Source organism: Mytilus galloprovincialis, chromosome 11, assembly GCF_965363235.1.
Source record: "Mytilus galloprovincialis chromosome 11, xbMytGall1.hap1.1, whole genome shotgun sequence".
Classification (NCBI taxonomy): domain Eukaryota; kingdom Metazoa; phylum Mollusca; class Bivalvia; order Mytilida; family Mytilidae; genus Mytilus; species Mytilus galloprovincialis.
The window spans coordinates 51,449,678-51,471,495 of NC_134848.1; the positions used below are offsets into that span (position 1 = coordinate 51,449,678).

At 32.6% G+C, this 21,818-nt stretch overlaps 1 long non-coding RNA gene across 1 annotated transcript; it reads right to left on the minus strand.

Moving 5' to 3' along the window:
- Positions 1–2,363: 2,363 nt before the first annotated feature.
- On the minus strand, positions 2,364–19,945 carry LOC143051218 (uncharacterized). Its single transcript, XR_012970656.1, has 5 exons — positions 19,833–19,945; positions 12,689–12,792; positions 7,511–7,610; positions 6,513–6,717; positions 2,364–2,434 (listed from the first exon to the last, which is right to left on the minus strand). It is a non-coding gene; the product is annotated as an uncharacterized LOC143051218 (long non-coding RNA).
- Positions 19,946–21,818: the final 1,873 nt, after the last annotated feature.

The window sequence follows — 21,818 nt, forward strand, 5'->3', positions numbered from 1 at the left end:
AAGTTAATTGCGTCATAAGCGTATCATATACGGGTCACAAGCATATCTGACCAGACTTGTCAGGGGTATAGCAGCTCCGCTATAGTTACATATACTTGAGAAAGATAAAAAAAAATGCAACATAAGGCCAATTTTTGAAGTCTAATGCTTGGTTGATATGAGAAAAATAAATGCCTGCATGTATATTCCGCTACCTTTAGATAATATACTCCGACACCAAAAATGACAACACAAAAATTTGCAAGTATATTTTTAGTTATTTTTTATTTAAAGTTCAGTAAGTCTAAGATATCTGAATTATCACAACCTACTGAAAAACAAAACACTATGAATGGAAGGCAATACTAGATCATGCAAGTGAAAATAATTACCTTTAAGTTGGTACGACTGACAAACGGGACTGCATCTAATATTTTTTTTTCAAATTACATCAACCGCATTAAATAGTGAAAAAGAAAGAATGTATACGTCCTCGTTGACAAGCGTAGTTCCAGAAGTGATGAAATAAGAAATATTGAGATGACAATGTTTCAAACATACATATATATACATTTGTAAAATGGTTTACCTAGATGGTTTGCCCACTTTTTATTGTACCAAATGTATAGACTGTGCACTGAACAGTTGCATTTATATTCTATTTGAAAGAACTAATTGGAAATTTTTTATATTGAATTTAAGAAATAGTATATTTAAAAAAAAAGAAGATACATTGTAAGTTTAATAAACGAAAAGAAATTTAAATGATATTTATTTTTATTTTTGTTTCACTATTTTACTGTTTACTTTTTGTCAGAATGTACCAACAATTTAAACTATTTTTTGATAAAAATGATATTAACATTTTCGTACATATATTTGTTTATTTTTTTTAAAATTCAAAACATTTTCCTGCAAAAAACTATATATGAGGGGGAGGACAGGGGGGTACCCCTCTCCCTTCTCCCACCCCTCTTCTCCTTTCTCCTACCCCCATTCTCCTTTCTCCCATTAGAATAAAACATCTCCTTTTGAGATATTTTTTCTTGAAATATTAGATCATTTTTTAAAAGGAGAAATATTTTATTTTTTCTCCTTTCTACAACTTTTTCTCCTTTCTCCCAGCCTTCCTTTCCTTTCTCCTACCCCCTTTCTCCCTGTCTCCCTTACCCCTGTCCTCCCCCTCATATATGAAATATAAAATATTTTGGAGTATTTTCCTTGATGTAATAGCAGAATATAGTATCTTTTATAAAAAAATTCAGGTAAAATAAAGGATAAAATATATGACTATAATTAAAAAATAAACTATAATTGTTAAAACAACAATTCCCTAATGTTTACAAATGCATGTAATTAAAGTGGGCAAGCCAGGATGACACCATATAAAACAATTAAATTATTAATTAATATTAATTAGATAAAACAAAAAATCCACTATAGTTGTTTAATACATTAAATTGCTATTACCCAAGACAATTCTGAATTTCCGATATGGTTGGTAAACGGTGACCACCACCCTCCTCATTTTTCTTAAAATGTCCTGTCATGTAAGGAATATGGCAGTTGTTATCCAATAGTCCGTTTCTATTTTCAGGGTTACTTTACTTTATATTCTTCATGGCAAGATCCATTTTTTTCGATTCAATAACAATTTCAATTTACTACATATAACATGTATAATGCAGATTCCTATGTAGCATTTCATTTTTGAAAAATTCAAAGATCAACTGTTTTGCATGTAAACCAATGAAGCAGTCAAGTACAAGCGGCACAACTGTTATCTTTATTTAAGTAAGAAGAAAACTATGCTATTTGTAATCTCTAGTGAAACTTAATTGAATAATACCTGTCGAAGAAAGGTATGTACTCGTCCATGTTAGGCATACCTAAGAACCATATCATTTTTCAGAATTACGACCGACTATGTCTAATTTTGTTGATGTTGTTTATGTTGACTGTAAAAATGCATGCCTACCTGTGTCAAATTCACTGACTTTTATATCATTGCATAATTGCCAATTGAAGGGTTTGTAATTTTTGAAATATCTTTCTAGTGATTGGGGAAAACAATTTGCCCAAGAAAAACCACAACATAACTTAAGCTCTTCAACTTTGTACTTGCTTGGCTTTATAAATATATTATAAATATATGAGCGTCACTGATGAGTCTTATGAAGACGAAACGCGCATCTGGTGTACTAAATTATAATCCTGGTACCTTTGATAACTATTTAATATGCAATTTGCAGGATCAACTATTTCACAACTGTGGCTCTTTTTTGTCGTGTTATTTTGTAGGCCGATTCAATAACTATACAAAAATTTGTAATGAAGTAAACCTCATAAGGCGATAAACATGTAACTTACAGAACTAGAAAAGCTAAATCTTTAGATGGATTTAATAAGTTATGAAATAATCAATCTGTTTTATCCAACAACAGTTTCTGGAATTCTGAAAAATAAACAGACCAAAAAAAAAAATCTTAGTGTTAATACTTTGAAATAATCAAAACAAAATTGTATTATAATAACCTAATGTTATAGAGTTTAATTCCACCATATTTTTAACTGATTGATCACAATGTAGCCATCGTAGAAAAGGGGGCATTTATGTCTTTCCTTTAAAAGATATCCCCATTTTCTCATTGACCGTTATTGACATTTGTGCATGTTTAAGATTTGTCATAACCGCTACACTTACTACATTCTATTGACATGAATAATATGAAGACAACTCCAAAAGTATTGAAACAGAGGGACGACAGATACCAAAGGGACAGTCAAACTCATAAATCTATAACAAACTGACAACGCCATGGCTTAAAATGAAAAAGACAAACAAACAACAGCACACATGAAACAACATAGAAAACTAAAGAATAAACAACACGAACCCCACCAAAAACCTTGGGGTGATCTCGTGTGCTCCGGAAGGGTATGCAGATCCTTGTAGACATGTGTAATAATCTTTTGGATTGACTCATGTAAAAACTTGTAATTCATAGCAAATGTAGAAATCACTTTTATATGGTAAATGAAGCATAAGATCTTAGAGAATTATTAATCCGTCCGTCTCCCTTTGGGTGTTTTCAAAAAGAGGACCAATGCACTTTTCGATATTATTTCTTTAAGGGTCTGACTTCTATTTGATCTTTCCTTTGTAAAAGATCATAAAAAAAATCAGTGATATAGTGGTGCAAGTAGATCATCAATAGTGAGCACTTGCATTACAACACTGCTATGGAGTAGAAATCCGCTAGTAAGAAGTGTGACTCAGATCTGAAAAGAATAGTGTTCTTAGTTTTGACTTGGTATACCAAAATAATAGCAATATGCATGACAATTTTTTTTTTATGTGTATGATCAAATCAAACGATTATAGTACAAGTGTACTTCAATATTGAAAAATAATGGCATGTTGAATTCTTAACACAATCATACATTATGGTGGAATACATTAAAGTAATCATACCGAGGATGCTGATAACTTGTTAAATTCGGGCCGTTATATGCCTTTTATTTGTACTTATACGATCAAGGAAAACAATTGTATGATTTCAGAGTTAAATCTTCATCAAGTAAGTGCATGATTAAAACTTTTGAAATTATGCATAATAAAACGTTCGATAGTATGAAAATTAAAAAGGTATGATTCCAACATACAAAAATGTCAAGTTTGTTTGAGGGAGTTTAGATAGACTTCGGAGCACACTTTATGCATCTGTAATATCTGAGACTATACTATGAGCGTCACAGCAAACTATTTTTATATTATTGTTTTTCTGTTCACTTTTTTGATTGTTTGTTTCTACATCTTCTTTTTTCGTTTTGTTGAGGGTTTTTAAAAACATTAGTCGAATTCCCATCTTGATTGTACCTTTGATACTTGTATCTTTTCGTCGTTATTTTACTACGTCAAATCAATATGGAACAGATATAGCTCAATGAGACCATCAACCAGTAAGATTAAGAATAGAACAACGCTGAACATAGGGTAGTAAATAATAGTAATTTTCTTGAACACAATTCAAAATATACAGTCTAAGTGAAACTTGGATGATAATTTTAAATGCAAAATGAGTTCCTAACTATTATAAGATTATTTAACTGTCTTTCTTTTTACTTCATTTATTACAGTGTTCAACGTACGATTTAACTTTTTCATTTTTGTCACCTACATAAGGAAATAGTTAACAAGATAGCAAAAATGTCCACTACATAACAAAATTAGGCCAATTGTTATGTAGTTGACCGTTATGTAGTGGACGTATTCACACTTTGCGGTATTTATGAATACCACTGATAATTCGACATCACACACTCTGTCCTTTCTCTCTATAAAACTGCACAGAACATTGATTATAAATATATATATTGACGACTAATGTTCTATTGTGATCTTGATTGAAAAATCCCTTTACCAAGTGGACAAGGTAACGACTACAGGGCTACTTCTTCTGATTTAAATGACAAAAAGTGTTGATACTTTTTACTGAGTTATCTTTTTATGCTTCCATTATTATAATGATATGTAGAGTTAAAGCTTAGGCACTTTCTAGATAAAAGAAATGTCAGAAATTATATCATAGCAAGCAAAGGCGTTTTCGTTAAGTACACCATAACACATTAAGATAAATCTGAAACCATCACCAACGACTATATAAACTTAAGGCTTTATGATTTCAATCTGCATTTATATTTCTACCTTAAAACAGAACATTGAAGATATATGTCTATTTTGAAAAGATATTTTGGATTCTTGGACATGCAATTGGTTCATTTTTGAGAACGATCTAGAAGAAAACCAACGGACCTATTTCTTTTTTTCTTCTTCTGCGAGTAGTAGAACTATAGTTGCACGATGACGGACACATAAATTCAAATTATGATAAAGCAGAAATTGCCTCTCAAGTCAGCCATACAAAACATGGACAGATTTTGAAAATGATCGATTAACTGCTTAATCGAGGCATAATTTATGGTGGAATCCTTAAAGGTTATCAAACCGAGGATGCTGATATTTTATCATGTGCATGCCGTTTTTAGTCATTGTATGTGTACTTTGTGATTTCATGATTTTCTCTAGATTTGTTTTTTTTCTATTCGTTGGTAGGGTTGTGATGGTCGTTCGAATAAACCATATTGATTGTACCTTTGATATTTATTGGTCGTTTTTTAGCTCACCTGGCCCAAAAGGCCAGGTGAGCTTTTCTCATCACTTGGCGTCCGTCGTCCGTCGTCGTCCGTCGTCGTTAACTTTTACAAAAATATTCTCTTCTGCAACTACTGGGCCAAATATAACAATACTTGGCCACAATCATCATTGGGGTATCTAGTTCTAAAAATTTGTCCGGTGACTCGCCAAACCAACCAAGATGGCCGCCATGGCTAAAAATAGAACATAGGGGTAAAATGTATATTTTGGCTTATAACTCTGAAACCAAAGCATTTAGAGCAAATCTGACACGGGATAAAATTGTTTATCAAGTCTAAATCTATCTGATCTGAAATTTTCAGATGAATCTGGCAACCGGTTTTTTGGTTGCTGCCCTTGAATTGGTAATTTTAAGGAAATTTTGCCGTTTTCTGTTGTTATCTTGAATATTATTATAGATAGAGATAAACTGTAAACAGCAATAATGTTCAGCAATGTGGGATCTACAAATAAGTTCAATGACCAAAATGGTCAGTTGACTGCTTAAGGAGTTATTGCCGTTTATAGTCATTTTTTACCAATTTTTCATAAATTTTGTAATCTTTTTCGAAAATCTTCTTCTCTGAAACTACTGGGCCAAATTTAACCATACTTGGCCACAATCAGCAATGGGGTGTGTAGTTTAAAATAATGTGTGCGGTGACCTGCCAAACCAACCATGATGGCCACAATGTCTAAAAATAGAACATAGGGGTAAAATGTAGATTTTGGCTTATCACTCTGAAACCAAAGCATTTAGAGCAAATCTTACAAGGGGTTAAATTGTTTATCTAGTCAATATCTATCTATCCTGAAATGATGAATTGGACAACTGGTTGTTGGGTTGCTGTCCCCCAATAGGTAATTTTTAGGGAAATTTTGCCGTTTTTGGTTATTATCTTGGATACTATTATAGATAGAGATAAACTGTAAACAACAATAATTTTCAGAAAAATAAGATCTACAAATCATTCAACACGATCAAAATGGTCAGTTGACCCCTTAAGGAGTTATTGCCCTTTATAGTCAATTTCTAACAATTTACATTAATTTGGTAAATTTTTGCAAGTTGACCATAGTGTAGTAAATAATAAACAGGCCCCTTTACAATGTGTCAATCATGTATAAACATGATGGCGATACCGTCAACATGTACAATTCAGATAATAAAGTCTTTTTTTAATACTATAAGACGGATTAAAAGACAGATCGAGTAAAAATCAATAGTCTGCATTACATGTAGTTTCATCGATCCTGTATAACAAATAATTTAAACTGGTAATTGCCTTATAGGAAATGCTTTCGAATTTAACGTGACAAAGTGTGAAATACTTACTTAGATTCACAAACAAATCTTCTTTCTGTTAAGCAACTTAAATCATCCCATTGCCAGTTATGTGAACTCCACATTTGAAGACAGTTTCCGCCAACCCCGTCACTTGGTTCATTTTGCGCCCAATCGGTGTATGAAAAATAAGTTTTCGTGAAAGACCACTGCCATTTTCCCTCTTCTACATCATCCCTACCACCAAGCCAAAAATCTAATAAAATGTATTTCATTCGATTTAATTTAATGAATACACTGTGTTACCACATTGTAACATGTATATCTAAAATACTTTATAAAAATATACTAGTCAACAACAGAAAGCGAGAGTTAGAAAATTCCAAGTTATTTAAGATAAAAGTCAAATTAATTTTGCAGAAAACCTCAACAAAAGTCAGCACATAATTTCGAAGAGAAGAATTAATCATTCAAATGTCTGCATAGTATGGTGGCCTGATGCGGCCATTTCGTGTTCTCGCGTTTTCGTGTTCTCCTTTCACTTTACAAACACGAAATCGAGAAACCGAGAAAAAGAACTCGAGAAATTGAGAAATCAGGAAATCGGGAAATCGGGAAATCGAGAAATCGAAAAAGCAAAAAAGCAAAAACGCGAAAACGAGAAATGAATTTATCCGTAACTAATAAAGGTTAACTTACATACATAAATAAATCAATACCTGAAGTCGTGCAGAAAAAAATCCGTGTAACTCTGCTTTTCAACAATTTAGAAAAACTATTGCGTATAATGGTTTTTCCGGAATGACGGAATGACGGAATGACAGAATGAAGGAATGTGGGACAAGGGTACAACTATATGGCCCCGACAACTTTGTTGCATACATGTACGCACATAATACTACTGCCGAAGATAAAAGAATTGACATACATATTAAGAGATGGAAACACGAGATGATTTAACAAAAAGACCAGGACGTCGCTTTTTGAAATGTTACTTATACAAACTTCAATTTTATGCCATATATTTGTACAATCATGTAAAGGAATACCTGTTGAAGGTCCATATAAGCGGGCCGTTTGACGCAAAAATTCTTGCTGGTCTGATGACATCACTTCTGCAAGTCTGGCGTCATGTGCTCTGCAGGAACCCTTATTCACAGACCAATTACAAATGCAATATTAAGTTTTTTATAAATAGTATTAAGCATAATAAATAAAATTATCTTTTATAATGCTTCTTATATGTGTATATCTCTTAAAATATTTCTATCCATAATCATTGATAATAGATTAAAGTGTATTCCTTTACAACTTCATGGTCTATCTTTGTGACGACAAGAGTAAGCATGCGGAGTTTTGTGGCCACAATTAGTATTGAATAATAAGTTTTACCCATATTTTGACTATTTTATTTATTTTGTCTGTTTAGTTAACGCATCAATGTAAATATAACGGAATTTGATGAGACTGTCATCAAAATGAGAGGGTTAGCGCTATAAAACCAGGTTTAATCCACCATTTTCTACATTTGAAAATGCCTGTAACAAGTCAGCAATATGACAGTTCTTGTCCATTCGTTTTTGATGCGTTTTGTTATTTGATTTTGCCATGTGATTATGGACTTTCCGAATTGATTTTCCTCTAAGTTCAGTATTTTTGTGATTTTACTTTTTGCACGAAACATTTGAAATTTCGTTAATTGGTTTACTTTTATTAGATAAAACATTAAATATTATATAAAAAATACCGAAATCTCAAGATAAATTCAATAAGGGAAATTCCTGAATTTGACTAAATTAAGTGTTGTCAGCGACAAGACCGAAGTAAAAATAAACTGTCATATAGTTGAATTGTACAAACCATTTTCCGAAGAAAGGTTGAAACCGGTGTTATAGCTACCTAAACCTTACATTATTATGACAGTTATGCATAGTTCCATTCACGTTATATTGACATAACTTGATTAGCAGCCCAAAAAAAAAGACACCAGTGCAAAAGGATAGTGTGACAATTATTGGAACCAAAGAGCCAAATTTGCGTAAAGACACATTCAAACAAACATACAAATAAATCTTTTAAGACGTCAACTAAAAAAGTTGTTCTAGTAAAATTGGCAAAGTCACCAATTTTTGAAGTTAATATTAAGGGAGTTTGCTTGTAATGTTTTGGGATATTTGTCAGATTTTCGGAATCCTCTGGTTTGATCCATTATTGCCCTTAAAAAAATACCCATTGCCCACATTTTTATTTTTATAAATCCTTTACATTTATGATGAAAAACCATCTGTAAAAGTCTAATAAAATTTTAACTATTTTAAATACTTTTTGAGAACTTTAATGATAAAGCTACGAAAAGTCAAGAGAGAATATTTTCCCGCCAAAATGTCACTGGCTAATATCTTAAAAACAAGCACATTGACATAAATATGTTTTTGGCTCTTTTTGATTCCTTTATTAATCCCCTATCAATAGAAACTAGTGTTTTGAAAAGCTAATTATTCTGAAACTGTGAAGCGAACTTCCTTAAATTTACAAAGACTTTACTACATTTTTTTTTGTATTCAACACTACATATTGTAGTTTATAATTTCTGGATAACGTACAAACTAATAAGAATATAAATACAATGGTAAATGGAAACAACACTGTAAAACAAAAATCGTCCAAATCGCACTTCATGGTCAATCTGCACAAGAAAGCCCTAAGTTAAAAGCCCTATCCACGTTATAGTGAAACACATTCATATTGAGTCACGCCAAAAGTCATACGGTCGAAAGAAAGATAACAATAGGAACACAAATTAAGGGAAAACTAAAGAGACAAAATATAGATACACAACTTTAGCACACATGATTTATATCTCAAGACCATTTTGTATTACTAGTATATGTGAAGTAAACACTGAATATTTAACTATAATGTCTTGTTACTTTACGATGCACTTTTACAGAAAAAAAAAGAACAAAACCCTGACTTATTAATGTTTCGTTTATATACCGATAAATGTTTCAAAGTCTGCATCAAGCTTATGAATATCGCATCAATTAGGAAATGTATTATTAATACATGCATGGGTGATGTTGTTATTTAACTTTTGTTGTTGTAAAACTTGTTCCTATATTGTACTGTTACACACCCGTCCATATTTATAACAAGGGTTTGGCACTAGCAAACTATTTTAAACTCGCCGCATTCTATATGGGCCTGTCCTAAGTCAGAAACCCAAATTTTAGTGGTTGTCGTATTCTGCTGTATTCCATATCTGTTTTTCGTTCACTTCAGTCCACTTATTTTCTCGTTTGAATTGTTTTCCATTAGATATTCCGAGGTCTCTTTTAGCTGACTATTATTTGAACATTGGTATACTACTGTTGCCTTTATTTATGGGGTATGAGTTTCGATTCTTGTTAAAGGCAACACTAGGGAACTAGTCTTTAGTGGATAGTTGTCTCATTGGCAATCATACCACATCTTCTATTTTATATATAGAATTTTGATCGTAAAGCAACATGATTTACCCCGCTAATATTTTGCATATGTCCAAGATCATAAACCTCGAGCCTTTGTTAGTCTATTATTTATTAACAATTTGTGTTTAATTGTATAGTTTGGGGTAGTGTGGCGATAATTTCGTTGAATTTGTATACATTATTGTTTAGAGACAGTTGAAGTCCGACTTTGGGTGCGAGAATGATTTGCTTCATTAGTTTAAACTTATTTATTTATAGTGGATTGGGAAACAAGTTTTGCAACTTATATTAATCCCTTTCCACTTTGCAATTTGCTTCATTGAAGACCAATTGGTGGCCTTGGCTGTGTTCTGTTCTAATGTCGGATTGTATTCGCTTTTACACACTTTCTGTTTTGAAACATGAAACATGAAACATGAAAACTTAATTAAACGCCTATTTCTACATATACAATATGTATTCAATGGCGTTGTACATAAATGACATATAAAATACAAAAATACTATACAAAAATACAATATGTATGTACTATACCAAAAATTGAAAATATACACTGTGATGCACACAAAAAAAGTCAGAAAAGTTCAAAATAATTTTCGAAATACAATGTTTTCAACCGACATTTAAAAGTATCCAAAGATTCAGAGTTTCTTATATTTGTACCTAGTTCATTCCACAATTTTGGCCCAATAGTACTAAAGCTTCTATCTGAAAAAGTTTTCTTTTTGTTATATGGGACTGCATAACAACCAATAGATGACTCTGACGACCTTAATGAACGTTTCGACACTTGAGGATTTAACAAATTGATCAAATATGACGGTGCATTACCTACATGACAGTTGTACATATATGTTAAGATTTTGAATGTAATTCTGGCTTTGATCGGAAGCCAGTGTAAGTCAAACAATGCCTGCTTGGCACTATCATACTTAGAACGGTTTAACACAAGTTTGGCACACATATTCTGTATACGTTGCAATTTATATAAATCAGTTTGTGAAATTCCAAAAAGTATAACATTGCAATAATCTAAATGTGATATAACCAAAGATAAGACCAAAGTTTCAGTTGCTTCTTTCGATAGATAAGATCTTGTGCACTTTATTTTGTAGTAGTTCATCATTGCTGTTTTACATTTTTTAGTAATATGGTCTTTGAAGTTGAGAGTCTCATCCAGAAAAGCTCCTAAGTACCGTATACATGCTTTTGATTTTATAGCATCTCCACAAATGATTATTTCTTTTGTCTGACATTTAGAGAGTTGGTGTCGACTGCCAAAGAGAATAAACTCTGTTTTCGCATTGTTCATTTTTAGTTTGTTACTGTTCATCCAGGTGTTTATATGAACAGCGCAGTCCTGTAAGTCACGAATTGCATCCATCTCATTCGTTAATGTTGGCACGAAACGTTTATTAGCAGTATGGTCGTCGGCAAATCCGTACACAGTAATAGATGGTGGAATGATGTCGAATAGAGTTCCGGCGTAGACTAAATAAAGCCAGGGACCTAAGCAACTTCCCTGTGGTACGCTACACTCAAGTTGTCGCACTGATGATGTTGTAGAGCTGACATTTACACGACAGCTTCGAGGTCTCAAATAGGAATCGATCCATTTAAGTGCGGTTCCATTTACACCGTACTGATATTCGAGTACTTTTATCAAAATACTATGATCTACAGTATCGAATGCTGCACTTAAATCAACGGCGATCATAGCGGTGACTTCTTTATGCTCCATCCCATCGAGTATGTCATTAACGAGTCGTAGGAGGGCCGATTCGCACGAATGGAATTGACGATAAGCAGATTGGTTTTCATACTTAAGTCATGTGTCTGTGTGACTTCTTTTTGATAGTTACACATGCGTTATCGAAAGACTACCACTGTTCTTAATGTATGATTTAATTTTTGATATAACATCTTCTGGTTGACTGAAATTGGTTTAGTCTATCAGTATATATATATAGTTTTGTCATGTGACTGTGACGTAATCAAAGTTTTTTTCATAATTTATTCTTTCATTAAATTATAAAGAATAACTAGTATTTGTTTCTGTCTATTCGAAATTACCTAAAAAATGTGGTGCACACTTTTAGATAAAATGCTAGGCTGGTTATTCATTGTGCTTCACATGTATTCTGAATAGACAGATCAAATACAGTCATTCCTTAAATGATGTAAAATAAAATCATTGAAATGATTCAGAATTTTGACTCAATGTTTTTCAAGTCTTTAAACATCATATTCCGTGAAAACTAGAATTCTCGCTATTTTGATGTTTGACATATCTCAAACTTCTTTTTTAACACAAAATGTTTTCAAAAGAATAGAGCCAAATTTGTGTGAAACGTCAAATAACAAAAGATATTAACTCTGATGAAAATTTAAAAAGGAAATTCAATAATCAAATGGCAAAACCAAAAGCTCAAACACATCAAACTAATGGATAAAAACTAACATGTGAACTAAAGACGTGTGAACCTTTCCAACAAAAAGGGACATCGGGTTCCAGTTGCTTAATGGAATTATAATGCCCCTTTCAAAATAGAATTGTCTCAGACTTTTGATTTAAATTCCATCGGTCACCACTTAACCAAAGAAAATCTTTGTATCTCCAACAAAGCTAATGCTAGTATATTTGGTAAGATGTTGTTGGTTAATTGTGTTTAAAAGTATAGTATACATTTGCTTATTGATACATATGTATAAACAAATCAACGAAAGCATGTTACTTTAGATAGGTTAAAAACATACTTGCGCATTATACCAATTAAGTGTCTCGTGACTGAAAAAGTAACAAGAATCTGCATATTGACGCCATGATGACGGACACTGTGCTGAAACAGTCGCTGCATACACTATATAAAAAGACAAAGAATACTTGTATACATTTTCTGCTCTTATCAAATTTCGTGTTTACTGTTCAAACTTGCTTTTTTTTTGTCGTTTAAAAAGATCCCTCTGATATTTTTAGGTTTGACTCTGAATATGTTTTGTACTATTGCATTGTTTTTATATGCAACGTTTATGGAACGCCAAAACTGTCTTGTTATGACCATTTTTCATTATATGATGTACATTTACCTTTATATGATGTGCACTTGTCATTATATGATGCGCACTTACCTTTATATGATGTGCACTTGGACTTATATGTTGTGCAAACACCTTTATATGACGTGCAAATATGCTTATATTATGTGCAAGTATCTTTATATGATGTCCAAACATCTTTATATGATGTGCAACTACACTTATATGATGTGCATACATACTTATATGATGTGCATACATGCTTATATGATGTGCATACATACTTATATGATGTGCTAATGCACTTATACGATGTGCAAATGTACTTATATGATGTGCAAATGTACTTATATGATGTGCAAATGTCCTTATATGATGTGCAAATATCCTTATACGATGTGCATTTTCCCTTATATTATGTGCAAACATCTTCATATGATGTGGTTGTGTCATTATATTATGTACTTGTAATCTTATATCATGTGATTCGGTTAACTTCATTATATGATGTCGAAACGTCATTATATGATGTGCTTTCATCGTCGTTATGGTCAATGAACATGATTACGATTAGAATGATAACTGTCTACGTCATAACTGATTCCGATCTGCTTCTGCAGAATTGATATAAACCCGGATCAAATCTGAGGTTATTTAAAAAGAGGAAAACCTTGACATGTTTGTTCCTCGATTTTCAAGATGAAAAAAATCACACCAAATATTGATTGAAAATTGTCAAATTATGAACTTTTATCGATGGGTCTACAACCCGACCATAGAGCAGACAACAGCAGAAGGTCACCAACAGGTCTTCAATGCAACGAGAATTCTCGCACCCGGAGGCGTTCTTCAGCTGGCCCCTAAACAAAGTGCATTTTAACAAAAAATAAAGTTTCAAACATTTCGGCGGAAGATAAAGATCAATTAATGCAGGAACTAGTTGAAGTATTTACCGGCAGCGGCGAAAATAAAATAAAACAAACTGTGTGGCTCTTGTTTATAGCTTGCTGTTCGGTTTGAGTAAAAGCTCCGTGTTGAAGGCCGTAGTTAAACCTATAATTGTTTACCGTTTTTACACATTATGACTTAGATGTAGAGTTGTCTCATTGGCACTCATATCATATCTTCCTATTTCTATTCATTTCAAAAGACACCAATGAACTCAAAGTCAATTTCAAAAATATTTTATAACGAGAGCTACAATATTATCCTCTCTTGCATATAGAATTATACCGGTATGGATGATTGGTTGATTAATTTGTTGATTGATTGCTTTTTAACGCCACTTTTAACACTATCATGCTAATTCGTGGTGGTGAGTTTATATTGATAGAGGAAGGCGAAGTCCCCGGAAAGAAACACCGACTTTCGGTACGAAAAACTAATAATTCTATTCAATTGTGATTGGAGTCGAGCTTACCTGCCACGTGTGGGATTCGAACTCACAACCTACATTTAAGTGTTGACATGCTAGACACTTGGACCCCTCGGCCACCGAGCCCCCCCCCCCCCAAAAAAAAAAAAGGAATGAAAGGAGATATGGGATGACCTTCAACTCGTTGCATGACATTTGCTTGCATCTTTTTATTTTTATTCATGCATTTATTGGACACTTACATGATTATGAATGTATGCTTGACGTCCAGCGGAAAATTGATAAATAAAAGACTATGTGGTATGATTGCCTATGAGACAACTCTCGACAAGACACCAAATGACACAGAAATTAACAACTATAGGTCCCCGTACGGCCTTCAACAATGAGCAAAGCCCATACCGCATAATCAGCTATAAAAGGCCCCGAAATGACAAATGTTAAACAATTCAAACGAGAAAACTAACGGCATAATTTATGTACAAAAAATGAACGAAATTACCGGTATGTAACACATCAACAGACGACCACTGAATTACAGGCTCCTGACTCGGGACAGGTGCATATTTGTACGAGAACATATTAATGTGAAATGAATATTAACCCTGTTTTGTATTAGACCGGCACCCTGAGTCGGATTTTTAACATGCTACTTCGCAGAAATCCATTTCACCTTACGGTGTTACCCGGACAGATTATTCTGATTCCGAGCCGAACAAGTCTTTGATTTTACTCCTTGATTTAGCAGGGAAGCAGCAAATACCAATTTTAAATTCTTTGGTTTTGAACCGGCCGGAATTCGAACCTACGACCAGCAAAACTAGAGGCTAACATGCTACCATGAAAGCACCGCCACTAGACAGTTACCCGTAAAATAAAAGGAAAGCTGTTCAGATATACAACTGCGTAAACAGGGCTAACATACTGACCATTGATTTTTTTTGGGTGATTGCAGGGGAAATAGGGGCATATTTTTTTTGGTAAATGTTTGATTCCAAGTTTCTTGAAAGATATTTTATCTTTTTCAGGGGTGAATCAAAATAATTGTTTCCATTGAAAATGAGAGAAAAAATAAAACAATAATGAAATTAAGAAAAAAACTATATTATTTTAAAAAAAGAGTTTTTTCATTAAAGTCTAAAAATATGTTTGTCCTGGAACAAGGAAGTACACGTCCTCATGCCCACTCTTCATGTTTACATCACGTTGACCGTGAGGGCATTCCGATGTATTGTCGCAACAGAGATTTGACTTTCGATTTTGACTGGTACATGTAATTGATCGTATAAAAACGCAGACATAATCGAGTGCAAAATAACATTATTTGTCGCTTCAAGTAATACTCATAAAAACATTTTTTTTAGAACATATAATAATATGAAAATGTTGTGTCGTTAGAAATGTATTTATACATTTGTAAGTAATATATATGCACACGTACAGAACAATTGTGTTATCGCATGCGGAAATAATATCTCCAGAACGTTTATGCTGGGAAAATGAATGCCTACATAAATCCAAACTATTAGAAAATCCGAATTATTACAGAAGAGTTTTCACTATGCACTTGCAATGCACTATTATTAGAATAGTAGAATAGCATTTGGATCAAAATTATGTATACATGTAACTGTTATATACAAATATTAATTTAATATATAACAACAAACCAGAGTATACTGATTTGTATCACTACAATATAATTGTGAATACGGTGAGGTTAAATTCCCTGTTGTTTATTCATCATCCAAGCACGAACTTGTCTCAAAAAAAAATATATCTCTGTAAGTTAACCTCACTTTCAGGTATTGAGATGTGATTTTCTTTATGACAAGCGCTTCTGACCATCCACGAGAACTTGCGGTCATCTGATGTTCAGTACTTCAGTCCTTTGATACAGTTTGTTCTAGTAAATATTACATCAGCCAATGAAATTCGGCCTTCACATTTTTGAAGGTGTACATAAATCCGACAAAACCGAGAATCCCAATGGTCTTTAAACAGAAAATAGAATGGAGCGTTTTCAGATCCGCGTAAGCATAGCTTGGACACACAATATCTGTAATTTAATTAGATTTGTGTCTGAATGAACATAAACACACTGTATTTATTTTTTTGTTTACTGAGGCCTGGTGGTCCCTGGCAGATAGAGAGTTGTGTTTTTAATTTTTCTAAGTATAATTTTGGGCCATTTTGGCTCTTATGAGTTTTATTGTTTTATTGCATATTATCTTGATACTTATTTATCGAGAAACCTTGTCTTAGCAAAATAGTTTTCTCGTTTGAATTGTTTTACATTGTCATCATGGGGCCTTTTATACTGACTATGCGGTATGGGCTTTGCTCATTGTTGAGGGACTTACGGTTACCTAGTAGATAATTTCTGTGTCATTTTGGTCTCTTGTGGAGAGTTGTCTCATTGGCAATCATATCACATCTTCTTTTTTTATATTATAAAAACAGATTTAAAAATAAGTAAATTATAATTATTGTCATTTTCAATTTTCACCATTGGTGGTGGGGACGGGATAGGAAAGATGGGAATTCCTCTAATAATTTTTTAACGTGAAATAGGGGGAAAACACAATAATTCCAAAGACACATACTTTACACTCCCCTCCCCCCTAAAAAAAACCCAGAGAACAATTACACACACCTTTTTCAATACATTTGTTCGTAATAACAAAAAAAAACGCATTAAATTCCTTTTGCATTATATAAGTTTGAAATAGCACGTCAATAGTGGATCTAAAACTTCAAGTGTGGAAGTTGTTTGCGACTTGTAATTTAATTTGGATATGCCGGTTATGGTCTCATTGATATTTATCACACCTTCATTTAATATTACTAGCTTCAGATTAAACATACTCTGCTGGAAGAAATTATTTGTTGAAAAAATAAGGATTTAGATTTTAACAGACGAAGCTAGCGGAGCTAGGCGTAAAATTGACGTCTTTCGAGTCAAAACTATTAATTTTCACGATGAGGGTCGAACCCTAAACAGTTGAGGCAAGTATGGACATAACCACTCCAGCTTTAAACAGGTCTGAATTTTAATTTATTCATTATTCAATATCTGACGCATCATAGGTTTGTGACACATTACCTTTTATATTGTCCAATATCCGAAATCTAAATATATTGCTAGATTCAACATATCAAAGAACCCTAAGGATTGCTTGTTTTAAGTGCCGTTTTGGCCCCTTATTTCTAAAAAGTTTTCGTCTGGCAACAAAGTATTTACGGACAACGAACACATCGCAAAAACATTATACTGCGTCAAATCTATAAATATAAACAATTGAATACCACCATTTTATTTTAAAAAAAAATCAAAATTAAAGGCTCCCTTAATTTCTTCCTATCCCCTCTTTCTGGGGGTTGCAAATGATCGGTCCATTATATTGGTCATTACCCATTTTTGTGTCTTTCTTCAGAAAAGTGATATATAAAGACAAACTTCCACAGCTAAAATGATCAGCAAAGCAAACTTTACAAAACAATGAACATACTGGAAATTCATGTAGTTCTTAAAAAAAAACAACGCTAACGCAAGATATAAAGATATTGTCAAATATAAGCCTAGTACAATGAGCATAGAGCATGGCATAAAAGAATCATTTCTTTAATTTAATAACTTTAGTTAACTGTATGCCCGTTATTGCAGACCTGGTATATTCATTATTGTAGACCCATTGTCTAAACTTTGCAATTCACAATTTTCCAATAATATCTGGTGTGATTTTTTCATCTTAAATCGAAGAACAAACATATCAAGGTTTTTTTTTTATTTTTGACATCTCAACCATTTTCCAAACGATAGCTACAGATTTGATCCGGGTTTATATTAATTCTGCAGAAGCAGATCGGAATCAGTTATGACGTAGACAGTAATCATTCTAATCGTAATCATGTTCATTGACCATAACGACGATGAAAGCACATCATATAATGACGTTTCGACATAATATAATGAAGTTAACCGAACCACATGATATAAGATTACAAGCACATAATATAATGACACAACCACATCATATCAAGATGTTTGCACATAATATAAGGGAAAATGCACATCATATAAGGATGTTTGCACATCATATAAGTACATTTGCACATAATATAACTAAGTATATGTGCACATCATATAAGGATATTTGCACATCATATAAGAATGTTTGCACTTCATATAAGTATGTTTGCACATCATATAAGAACATTTGCACATCATTTAAGTATTTATGAACATCATATAAGTATTAATGAACATCATATAAGTATATTTGCACATCATATAGGGTTGTTTGGACATCATATATAGATACTTGCACATAATATATGCATATTTGCAGGTCATATAAAGGTGTTTGCACATCATATAATGACAAGTGCACATCATGTAAAGGTAAATGCACATAATACAATGACAAGTGCACATCATATAAAGGTAAATACACATCATATAATGAAAATGGTCATAACAAGACAGTTTTGGCGTTCCATAAACGTTGCTTGTTTTACTCATGTTCGTGAATAAACACATACCTTTGTGCCTGTTTAAACGAAGGTAAGTGTTATTGAAAAGTCTTTATATCTTAAAAGTTTATTGAATTGTGGACTCCATTGTGTTTAACTAATTTTAACTTCGCTGATTAAAACTATGGCTTCTCTCTTCTTTAGCGAGTTATCCGCTACTGCTGGTTGATACTTCCACTGGAATTGTGTTTTGGTGATGGTGATGTGTTTGTAGATCTTTATGTACTGAAATTCTTGCTCCTTACAATTTTCTCTATCTATAATTAACTAGGCCCTTTCGTTACAGAGGAAAATATTTTGTAAAAATTTACCAAATTAATGAAAATTGGTAAAAATTGACTATAAAGGGCAATAACTCCTTTTATTCTTTTGAACAAGATACCCTAATATTGATTGTGGCTAAGTTTGATCAAATTTGGCATAGTAGTTTTAGAGGGGAAGATTTTTGTAGAAGACACCGGACACATTTTTTAAACTAGATACCCAAATGATGATTGTGGCCAAGTTTAGTTAAATTTGACACAGGAGTTTCAGAGGAGAAGATTTTTGTAAAAGTTAACAGACGACGACGACAACGACGACGACGGACGACTGACGCAAAGTGATGAGAAAAACTCACTTGGCCCTTGGGGCCAGGTGAGCTAAAAATGTGTTCGAGAATTCCATGCGTGCATTTCAAACACTTATGATTATTGCTATATACATCTCAAATTCTTAAGTATTATAAACTAGTTTGGTTATTCCAATGTAAATCTGTCTGATATTAAGATGATCCGTGTGTTTTTGTTCAAGAGACAGTACCACTGCTGATTCGAAATAACGAACTAAAGCCATACCAGAAATTAAAAAGTGATATTGAAACAAACACACTAAAAAGAGATTTTATGCAATGCACGCGTTACATGTTGATATTTTACTGTATTAAGCTTTATTTTCGAAATTATAATGACCTACCTGAGAGCAGCAAAATAAGCATATTTGAAATAAAAAGCGATTCTTTTGAAACAAACAAAAATCAACAGAAGGTTCCTGCAAGTCTTATTTCAAATGATTACATTATCTTATCACTGTATACTACAGTAAGATTGACCTATTTAAACATTTCCAACAACTCTAAATTATGACATTGTTTCTTACATATCTATCTGAACTTCAAACTTATGTATGAATTTGTCTATCAAAACGGTCCCTGATTTGTGTTTCTCTTCATTTTCTATAATAAGTACACATTCGTAGCCTCGAATTTATACATTTACTTAATTTAATTAAAACTTTATTGTGAGTTACATGTATATTTGGTTATGTTCTACCATACTATGTTAGTTTATCTTTACTTATCAGTTATGATTTTGTTAGCTTTCTTGTTAGATTTAATTGCATGTTTGTTTGGTTGATTTGATTTATCAATGTTGTATGTTTATGATGTAGAAGTACACACTTTTGGTTGCTTGGTCCACATTACCATGATTACTGTCATGTTGACTAATTGTGTTCTGTTGAAGTATCTCATATATAAATGCGGGCAACTTCATCAAAATATAATAACAATTGATATAAATATATATATGTCAGTGTGTCATTAATAATAAAAACCCATTCATACTGTGAAGTTGTCGATTAAAACTATGTAATTATCTTATTAAGATGTTAATTGCAATTTCTCAATCCCCTAATCTAATGAAGTTCAACTTGGAACTTTTTGGCCTTTTACACTTTTTTGTATCGTCACTGATAGGTCTTTAGCAGCCGAAACGCGAGTCTCACGTAGGGAGTTCAAATCGTGGTATTTATGACGGATTTATTGTTTATCTGATAGCTAGGAAATATGTAAATGCTGGGCTGATGATTTTTCCATGAAGTTAATGTACGGATATCGATTGCCGAATAAATCAATATATTCTATAAATTTTGGTTTGTTTGTTAAATCCCAGTCGGCAGCTGGACGACTAAATCTCCCTCAAAATCGCACCAAACACACAATTAACTGATGTATTTTGATACTGCGTAGCAATCTGTCCCTTTCTATAAATGTCAAAACTGTGTCCATAATATAGAAAGCAAGGTTGCCAAAGTATTTTGTAACAATGTCTTGTCATTCAGCTATGGGAATATACTCCCAAATGTAAAACATTGATTAATTTTACAGTTGTCTGTATACGTTACTCGAGCCAATTTCAATCATATACACACAGCGTAACCAGAGATTTAAAAGAGAAACATATCAATAAAATATATGAGTATGCAGCCATTGCCAACAATTGAAGAAGAGTAGGTAGGCAAATCAAGAACACTTTAGTGTTACAAATGTATTTGTGTTTTGTAAATTTGTTTGTCTTTAAATATTTTATTATTTAGTGAGACATTGTTCAGACTTGCGTCCTCGAACACTGTTGTAGAACATATGTATTCTTCGGGAACTATATTAAGTCCCAGACTACCAAGCACGTTGAAAATTTGTGTATTGAAAGACGCTTAGATCTGACAAATTTTGAATAGTTTGGTTTTATACCAGCTTATCCATACTTGAATGAAATTACCTCGATCAATAAGGACAAGGAAATATAGAAAAAAAAGTAAAATCACGAAAATACTGAACTTAGACGAAAATCAATTCGGAAAATCCATAATCACATGACAAAATCAAATAAAAAAACGCATCAAAAACAAATGGACAAGAACTGTCATATTCCTGATTTGGTACAGGCATTTTCAAATGCAGAAAATGGTGTATTAAACCTGGTTTTATAGCGCTAACCCTCTCACTTTGATGACAGTCTCATCAAATTCCGTTATATTTACATTGATGTGTTAACTAAACAGACACAATAAATAAAATTGTCAAAATATGGGTACATCAGTCATCATCGTATAACAATTTTAAAAGGAACAATGTAACAGAACACAAAAACATCTATCTACAACCACATTCATTGATTTGTG